Source organism: Coregonus clupeaformis, chromosome 40, assembly GCF_020615455.1.
Source record: "Coregonus clupeaformis isolate EN_2021a chromosome 40, ASM2061545v1, whole genome shotgun sequence".
Lineage (NCBI taxonomy): Eukaryota > Metazoa > Chordata > Actinopteri > Salmoniformes > Salmonidae > Coregonus > Coregonus clupeaformis.
In genome coordinates this window covers 9249261-9259260 of record NC_059231.1, presented here as the reverse complement: position 1 = coordinate 9259260, position 10000 = coordinate 9249261, and positions in this window count along the sequence as shown.

Below are 10000 nucleotides of genomic sequence, written 5' to 3'. Positions count from 1 at the left end.
AGGCAAAGGGTGGCTACTTTGAAGAATCTCAAATATAAAATACATTTTGATTTGTTTAAGACTTTTTTGGATACTACATGACTCCATATGTGTTATTTCATAGTTTTTAGGTGTTATTCTACAATTGGAAAAATAGTAAAAATAAAGAAAAACCCTTGAACGAGTAAGTGTGTCCAAACTTTTGACTGGTACTGTATATACCGGGATTCTTGCTCAAACAAGGTAGTACTACATTGGCGAAGCAGCTAGCCTAGCTGCTAGCTATCAAGCTAGGCAACATGCTCTACTACTGCCGGATACCGCTAAGCGGTTAGCCCTTGTTTGGGCAGGCTTCGGCGTTTGTCGTCACCGGCCTTCTAGCCACTGCCGCTCCTCATCTCATCATTCCATTTGTTTTGTCTTGTCTATTACACACACCTGGTTCATATCAGATGAGACCAAAATCGAGGTCTTTGGCATCAACTCAACATCGCCGTGTTTGGAGGAGGAGGAATGCTGCCTATGACCCCAAGAACACCATCCCCACCGTCAAACATGGAGGTGGAAACAGTATGCTTTGGGGGTGTTTTTCTGCTAAGGGGACAGGACAACTTCACCGCATGAAAGGGACGATGGACGGGGCCCATGTACCGTCAAATCTTGGGTGAGAACCTCCTTCCCTCAGCCAGGGCGTTGAAAATGGGTCGTGGATGGGTATTCCAGCATGACAATGACCCAAAACACACGGCCAAGGCAACAAAGGAGTGGCTCAAGAAGAAGCACATTAAGGTCCTGGAGTGGCCTAGCCAGTCTCCAGACCTTAATCCCATAGAAAGTCTGTGGAGGAAGCTGAAGGTTCGAGTTGCCAAACGTCAGCCTCGAAACCTTAATGACTTGGAGAAGATCTGTAAAGAGGAGTGGAACAAAATCCGTCCTGAGATGTGTGCAAACCTGGTGGCCAACTACAAGAAACGTCTGACCTCTGTGATTGCCAACAAGGGTTTTGCCACCAAGTACTAAGTCATGTTTTGCAGGGGGGTCAAATACTTTTTCCCTCACTGTAGAAAGCATTAACTGAATGTTAACACCCACCCACCAACAACACACTGTAACTCTCTTTCTTCCCTCTCTTCTCAATTATTACAGTGGATAGCCAGAAAAACAAGGCTCATTTATTGGGTCTCCTGAGTGGCGCAGTGGTCTAAGGCTCTGCATCGCAGTGCTAGCTGTGCCACTAGAGATCCTGGTTCGAATCCAGGCTCTGTCGTAGCCGACCGGGAGACCCATGGGGCGGCGCACAATTGACCCAGCGTCGTCCAGGGTAGGGGGAGGGAATGGCCGGCAGGGTTGTAGCTCAGTTGGTAGAGCATGGCGTTTGCAATGCCAGGATTGGGGGTTCGATTCCCACGGGGGGCCAGTATGAAAAAAAAAAAAAATTATGTATGCACTAACTAACGGTCTTTAACAAAACCATTCTCATTGCACTCACTAAAAGTGGCTTTCCCCTAAAGTGTCTCTCTCACGCCCACCCTCTCCTTCTCTCTCTCTCTCCAGCCCACCCTCTCTCCCTCCCCTGACACCCTGCATGTTGGGGAAAGAAAATAAAGCCAGGACCCTTTCCCTTATCTCAGATCAGATAGGCCCTCACCACAACAGTCTCCTGTTTTACAATGTGTGTGTCACATGATCTCAGTATATATACACATTTTTACATTTTAGTCATTTAGCAGACGCTCTTATCCAGAGCGACTTACAGTTAGTGAGTGCATACAATTTTCATATTGGCTCCCCGTGGGAAATGAACCCACAACCCTGGCGTTGCAAGCACCATGCTCTACCAACTGAGCTACAGGGGACTGTTCTGAAAGGCCCCAAAGTCTGCAACACCACTAAGCAAGGGGCACCACCAAGCAAGCGGCACCATGAAGACCAAGGAGCTCTCCAAACAGTGCAGGGACAAAGTTGTGGAGAAGTACAGATCAGTGTTGGGTTATAAAAACATATCTGAAACTTTGAACATCCCACGGAGCACCATTAAATCCATTATAAAAAAATGGAAAGAATATGGCACCACAACAAATCCGCCAAGAGAGGGCTACCAAAACTCAAGGACAAGGCAAGGAGGGCAATAATCAGAGAGGCAACAAAGAGACCAAAGATAACCCTGAAGGAGCTGCAAAGCTCCACAGCGGAGATTGGAGTATCTGTCCATAGGACCACTTTAAGCCGTACACTCCACAGAGCTGGGCTTTACGGAAGAGTGGCCAGAAAAAAAGCCATTGCCTAAAGAAAACCCATTTGGTGTTCGCCAAAAGCCATGTGGGAGACTCCCCAAACATATGGAAGAAGGTACTCTGGTCAGATGAGACTAAAATTGAGCTGTTTGAGAGAGAGAGAGAGAGAGAGAGAGAGAGAGAGAGAGAGAGAGAGAGAGAGAGAGAGAGAGAGAGAGAGACAGAGAGACAGAGAGACAGAGAGAGAGAGAGGCAGAGTAACGGAGTTAGCTTTCCTATTTTCCTGAGACTCATCACAACCCTGGTCTAGGAAATCAAACAAGAGGAGACTCATCACAACCCTGGTCTAGGGCATCAAACAAGATGAGTGTATGCGTGTGTGTGTGTGTGTGCGTGTATGTGTGTGTGTGTGTGTGTGTGTGTGTGTGTGTGTGTGTGTGTGTGCGAATGGGTGTGTGCGTGAGTGAGTGATTGAGTGTGTGCTAAGGTGCGGAGAATCAGAGCAGGTGATCTGTCCAGGTCAAGTGTTCAGCAGTCTGATGGCTTGGAGATAGAAACTCTCAGACCTCATGCTGTGATACTATCTGCCCGACAGTAAAGGAGTGAACAGCTCCTGGCTGGGGTGTGTTGGGGTCCTTGATGATGCTGCTGGCCTTCCTCAGGCATCGTTTTGTGTAGATGTCCTGGATGGATGGGAGCACGGTCCCAGTTATGTCCTGGATGGGTGGGAGCACGGTCCCAGTGATGTCCTGGATGGGTGGGAGCACGGTCCCAGTGATGTCCTGGATGGGTGGGAGCATGGTCCCAGTGATGTCCTGGATGGGTGGGAGCACGGTCCCAGTGATGTCCTGGATGGGTGGGAGCACGGTCCCAGGGATGTCCTGGATGGGTGGGAGCACGGTCCCAGTGATGTCCTGGATGGATGGGAGCACGGTCCCAGTGATGTCCTGGATGGGTGGGAGCACGGTCCCAGTGATGTACTGGGCTGTCTTCACCACCCACTGGATGGCCTTGCGGTCGTGGAAGGAGCAATTCCCGTACCAGGCCGTGATGCAACCGGTCAGGACGCTCTCGATGGTGCAGCGTTAGCATTTGGAGAGGACCCGCGGTGGCATGCCAAATTTCTTCAGCCGCCTTAGGAAGTAGAGACGCTGTTGCGCCCTCTTGACAAGAGTGGTCAATGTCAAGTCCTCTGTGATGTGGAGGCTGAGGAATTTAAAACTGCTGACTCTCTCTACTGCAGTCCTGTTGATGTGGATCGGGGCATGTTCGCTCCTCTGCTTCCTGAAGTCAACAATCAACTCCTTTGTTTTGCTGACGTAGAGGGAGAGGTTGTTGTCATGGCACCACAATGCCATTTCACTTACCTCCTCCCTGTAGGCTGACTCGTCATTGTTGGTTATCAGGCCTACAACCGTGTTCATGTCAGCAAACTTAATGATGGAGTTGTTGTCGTGCAAAGCCACGCAGTCGTGGGTGAACAGGGAGTACAGCAGAGGGCTGAGGACACACCCCTGGGGGGCCCATGTGTTAAGTGTCAGTGTGGACAAGGTGTTGTTTCCAATCCTCCCATCCTGTGGTCTGCCCATCAGGAAGTCCAGGATCTAGTTGCAGAGGGTAGTGTCCAGACCCAGGGCTCTGAGCCTGGTGTCAATCAATCAATCAATCAATGAAAATTGTATTTATAAAGCCCTTTTTACATCACCAGATGTCACAAAGTGCTATACAGAAACCCAGCCTAAAACCCCAAACAGCAAGCATTGCAGATGTAGAAGCACGGTGGCTAGGAAAAACTCCCTAGAAAGGCAGAAACCTAGGAAGAAACCTAGAGAGGAACCAGGCTCTGAGGGGTGGCCAGTCCCCTTCTGGCTTTGCCGGGTGGAGATTATAACAGTACATGGCCATTAAGGCCAGATTTTTCTCCAAGATGTTCAAATGTTCATAGATGACCAGCAGGGTCAAATACTAATCACAGTGGTTGTAGAAGTTGCAACAGGTCAGTACATCAGGAGTAAATGTCACTTGGCTTTTCATAGCCGGGCATTTAGAGGTCGAAATAGCAGGTGCGGTAGAGAGAGAGAGTTGAAAACAGCAGGTCTGGGACAAGGTAGCACGTTCCGGTGAACAGGTCAAGGTTCCATAGTGTCGATCTTGGAGGGAACAATAGTGTTGAATGCTGAACTGTAGTCAATGAACAGCATTCTCACATAGGTGTTCGTCTTGTCCAGATGTGTTACAGCCATGTGAATAGTGATGGAAATGTTCTCTTCCATGGATCTGCTGGAGCGGTAGGCAGATTGGAGTGGGTGCAGAGTACCTGGTATGCTGCCCTCGATGTGGGCCATGACCAGCCTCTCGAAGCACTTCATGATGACTGACCGGGGTGAGCGCGACAGGGTGATAGTCATTTGGGCCATGTCACCTTATTTTTCTTGGGCACTGGTGCAATGGTGGTCTCCTTGAAGCAGGTGGGGGGACTACAGCCTGGGGCAGTGACAGGTTGAAGATGTCAGAGAAGACGCCCGCCAGCTGGTCAGCCCACACTCCGAGGACGCGGCCAGGGAATCTGGGCCGGCGGCTTTGTGAGAGTTTTCCTCACGTCAGCACCTGGTCACCCGGAGCAGCGAGGGTCTTCCTGGACGGCTTGGTATTGTCTGCCTCAAGGCAAACATAGAACGTGTTAAGCTCGTCTGGGAGGGAGGTTTCGGTGGGCACCACACAGCTTGATTTAGCCTTTGTAGTCCGTGATAGTCTGTATTCCTTGCCACAGCGAGTCTGAGTTATCGAACATCAATTCAAGTTTGAGTCTGTATTGTCTTTTTGTGCCCCTAGTGGATTTGTGGAGCTCGTACCTGCTAGCCTTGTACACGTCTCGCTCCACCGAGTCATCGGGGTTCATTCTGCTGACATTGGTTGGGGGTATGGTCATCATCAACATCATCAACACATCTCCTAATGAAGCCTGTGACTGATGATGTATATTCCTCGATGTTGATGGATGAGCCCTAGGTGGATGAATCTTTGAGCGTATTCCAATCAGTATTGTCAAAACAGTCCTGCAGCATTGAGTCTGCCTCCTCTGTCCAGAGCCTCACTATTCTCTGTGTTGGAGGCTCCCTCTTGAGTTACTGCTTGTAGGAGGGGAGTAGGAAACAGAGAGACGTGATTTGATTGGCCTAAGTGGGGGATGTTTTTATATACCTGGTCCAGCAAATGTGTGTTGTTGTTGTGGGGCAGGGTACATGGTTGGTGATACTTTGAAAAATGTGTTTTAAACGTGCTTTGTTAAAGTCACTCACGACACTAAAGACTCCTTCCGGGTGAAAGGATTCTTGCTAATGATCAGTGCTTGTGGTAGTATGTACCCAGCTGTGATAATAACACACGTAAATTCCCTCGGCATATAGTGGGATCAGTATTTTAGCATCAGAAACTCCATGTCGGGTGAACAGGTGTGCAAGATTATTTTATTTTTTTCGGTACACCAGGAATTGTTGATGATGAAACATACCCCTCCCCTACTCTTAACAGAAGCCGCCATTCGATCCATATGGAAAATGGAAAAAGACATCTGGTTGAATAGCAGAGTCGAGTGAATCGTCCGTAAGCCATGTCTCTATAAAAACAAAGACACAGCATTTCCCTGACGTCCCTCTATGATTGAAGCTCTGAGTTCACAGCGTTTATTTTCCAGCGACTGGACGTTAGCCATCAGGATGCTAGGAAGAGGAAGCCGTGTAGCCCGTCTTTTCAGCTTGAATTCCCCCTCTCCTTCCTCTTCTTCAGCCTCTCCTTCCTCTTCTTCATCGCCGGCGTTGCCTTCAGTCATCTTAGTCAGCAGCAACAGGTAAGTCCGCTGTGCGTGGAACAAAGGAGTGAATGCAGTATTCCAGATCTGGGAGGCTGAGAGAGATCAGTGTGTATCGTCCAATTCATGTTCCAGAAGGCTGAGAGAGATCAGTGTGTATCGTCCAATTCATGTTCCAGAAGGCTGAGAGAGATCAGTGTGTATCGTCCAATTCATGTTCCAGAAGGCTGAGAGAGATCAGTGTGTATCGTCCAATTCATGTTCCAGAAGGCTGAGAGAGATCAGTGTGTATCGTCCAATTCATGTTCCAGAAGGCTGAGAGAGATCAGTGTGTATCGTCCAATTCATGTTCCAGAAGTGTTTGTCGGTCATAGGAAATAATTCCATGAACATTCTGTACAAACAAAATAATAATAATAATCGCAAAAAAAAAGCCAGAAAGCAAAGTCGGACAGCAAGACGCCCTCCTCATCAGATTAACGCTGTCTGCCTGCCTGTCTGTCTGTCTGTTTAGCTGGGAAATACTTACTGCACTCCCTCCCCCTGACTGGCTAAATTAGCACCAGCCTTTATCAAGCTGAACACCTCTGAGAAGCCAGGAGAGAAACACACACATCAGAGCTCAGAGAGCAGAGCACAGCATCAAGGGATTATTGATGACAACCGATTCTTGAAGACTCTCCCGCACACTGAGCCATAGCATCTGGAACCGTACGGAAAATAACAAAGTGGAAAGAAAATATATCTGAGCCAGCACAGTTTGGGTCGAGTCAGCAGGATCATGTGAGATTGGCACTGTAGTAGCTGTGGATCCTAGAGCTGTGGAACCTAGAGCTGTAGAACCTAGAGCGTGGAACCTAGAGCTGTGGAACCTAGAGCTGTGGATCCTAGAGCTGTGGAACCTAGAGCTGTGGAACCTAGAGCTGTGGATCCTAGAGCTGTGGATCCTAGAGCTGTGGATCCTAGAGCTGTGGAACCTAGAGCTGTGGAACCTAGAGCTGTGGATCCTAGAGCTGTGGAACCTAGAGCTGTGGATCCTAGAGCTGTGGATCCTAGAGCTGTGGAACCTAGAGCTGTGGAACCTAGAGCTGTGGATCCTAGAGCTGTGGAAACCCTCCTGAAATGAAGTTACACAATATTGGGCAAGGAATGCCAAATCGCTCACAGTGTCAGAATAGCACTATTGACCAAGTGTGGAACACAGCACCTCCTCCTCCTACTACACTTATCTTGTTTCCGAGGCTCCAAAGCTCCGAGGCTCCGAGGCTCCAAGGCTCCAAGGCTCCGAGGCTCCAAGGCGAGGGAAATATTGCACTTTATTTGTGACCGCGGCCAAAATCAACTCTGAGAGCCTTTTCATAAGGCCACTTTAAAGGCCTGTTGGTAGCAAGGCGCTGGAGAACTGAGCCTCTGTTTTTGTGGCTGGGATCTCAGAACAACATCAGTCTGTGTGTGTGGAGAGAGAGAGAGAGAGAGAGAGAGAGAGAGAGAGAGGAGCGAGGGGAGGGAGAGAGACAGAGAGACAGAGAGACAGAGAGAGAGAGAGAGAGAGAGAGAGAGAGAGAGAGAGAGAGAGAGAGAGAGAGAGAGAGAGAGAGAGAGAGAGAGAGAGAGAGAGAGAGAGAGAGAGAGAGAGAGAGAGAGAGAGAGAGAGAGAGAGAGAGAGAGAGAGAGAGAGAGATAGGAAGTAGATAATTGGTGTATACTGCATTCAGGTCCAACAGGTCTAAACTTTGTTGGGGCGGCAGGTAGCCTAGTGGTTAAGAGCGTTGGGCCAGTAACCGAAATGTTGCTAGTTTGAATCCCCACTACGTGAAAAATCTGTGGGCCATGACTACACTTCTACAGTGCCTTCAGAAAGTATTCACACATCCTGACTTTTTTTCCCGTAAAGAAGGGCACTTATTGGTTGATGGGTAAAAATAAAAAGCAGACATTGAATATCCCTTTGACCATGGTGAAGTTATTAATTACACTTTGGATGGTGTATCAATACACCCAGTCATTACAAAGATACAGCCGTCCTTCCTAACTCAGTTGTTGAAGAGGAAGGAAACCACTCAGGGATTTCACCATGAGGCCAATGGGGACTTTTAAACAGTTACAGAGTTTAATGGCTGTGATAGGAGAAAACTGAGGATGGATCAACAACATTGTGGTTACTCCATAAGACTAACCTTATTGACAGAGAGAAACAGAAGCCTGTACAGAATAAAAATATTCCAAAACATGCATCCTGTTTGCAACAAGGCACTAACGTAATACTGCAAAAAATGTGGCAAAGCAATTCACTTTTTGTCCTGAATACAAAGTGTTATGTTTGGGGCAATTCCAATACAACACATTACTGAGTACCACGCTCGATATTTTCAAGCATAGTGGTGGCTGCATCATGTTATGGGTATGCTTGTAATCGTTAAGGACTGGAGAGTTTTTCAGGATAAAAAGAAATGGAGCTAAGCACAGGAAAAATCCTAGAGGAAAACCTGGTTCAGTCTGCTTTCCACCAGACAATGGGACATGAATTCACCATTCAGCAGGACAATAACCTAAAACACAAGGCCAAATAAACACTGGAGTTGCTTACCAAGACTGAGTGGCCAGGTTACAGTTTGGACTTAAATCAGCTTGAAATTATATGGCAAGACATGAAAATGTAATCACTGCCAAAGGTGATTCTAACATGTATTGACTTAGGGGTGTGAATAAGTATGTAAATTAGATATTTCTGTATTTCATTTTCAATACATTTGCAAAAAAACGTGTCTAAAAACATGTTTTCACTTTAACATTATGGAGTATTGTGCGTCGACAACATCCAGGCTGTAACACAACAAAATATGGAATAAGTCGAGGGGAATACTTCACTGTGTGAAATAGGGCAAATGTAAGCACCCACCTTATATTATTTGAAGATCCTGTTTGTTTCTATGTAAGGTCATTAATCCTCTCAGTATCCACACATCCCTTAGAGAGAGAGAGAGAGAGAGAGAGAGAGAGAGAGTGAGAGAGAGAGAGAGAGAGAGAGGGGGATAGAGAGAGAGAGGGAGAGAGAGAGAGAGAGAGAGAGAGAGAGAGAGAGAGAGAGAGAGAGAGAGAGAGACAGAGAGAGGGAGAGAGAGAGAGAGAGAGAGAGAGAGAGAGAGAGAGAGAGAGAGAGTAGAGAGAGAGAGAGAGAGAGAGAGAGACAGAGAGAGAGAGAGAGAGAGAGAGAGAGTGAGAGAGAGAGAGGGATGAGAGAGAGAGAGAGAGAGAGAGAGAGAGAGAGAGAGAGAGAGAGAGAGAGAGAGAGAGAGAGAGAGAGAGAGAGAGAGAGAGAGAGAGAGAGAGAGAGAGAGAGAGAGAGAGAGAGAGAGAGAGAGAGAGAGAGAGAGAGAGAGAGAGGCAGAGAGAGAGAGAGAGAGAGAGAGAGAGAGAGAGAGAGAGAGAGAGAGAGAGAGAGAGAGAGAGAGAGAGAGAGAGAGAGAGAGAGAGGCAGAGAGAGAGAGAGAGGGGGTTGGGCAGAGAAGAGAGATGTTTGAAGAAGATTCCTAGATTGCTCCCCCAGTCTCACAACACAACCACTCCTACAAATGCCTCGCCACATACTGTAAGATCGTTTCACCAATTTTGTGAAGTGTAACTTGTAAAAAAATAAATCATTTGATTTCAGTTCATTTTTACATTCTGTCTTAAAGAACACATTTTCAACTTCACAAAAAACAAGTTTTCCATCTCAACAGGGTTGACCACAACAAGGTTGTCCATAACAGGGTTGACCATAACAGGGTTGACCACAACAGGGTTGTCCATAACAGGGTTGACCATTACAGGGTTGACCATAACAGGGTTGTCCATAACAGGGTTGACCACAACAGGGTTGTCCATAACAGGGTTGACCATTACAGGGTTGACCATAACAGGGTTGTCCATAACAGGATTGACCATAACAGGGTTGACCACAACAGGGTTGACCATAACAAGGTAGACCATAACAAGG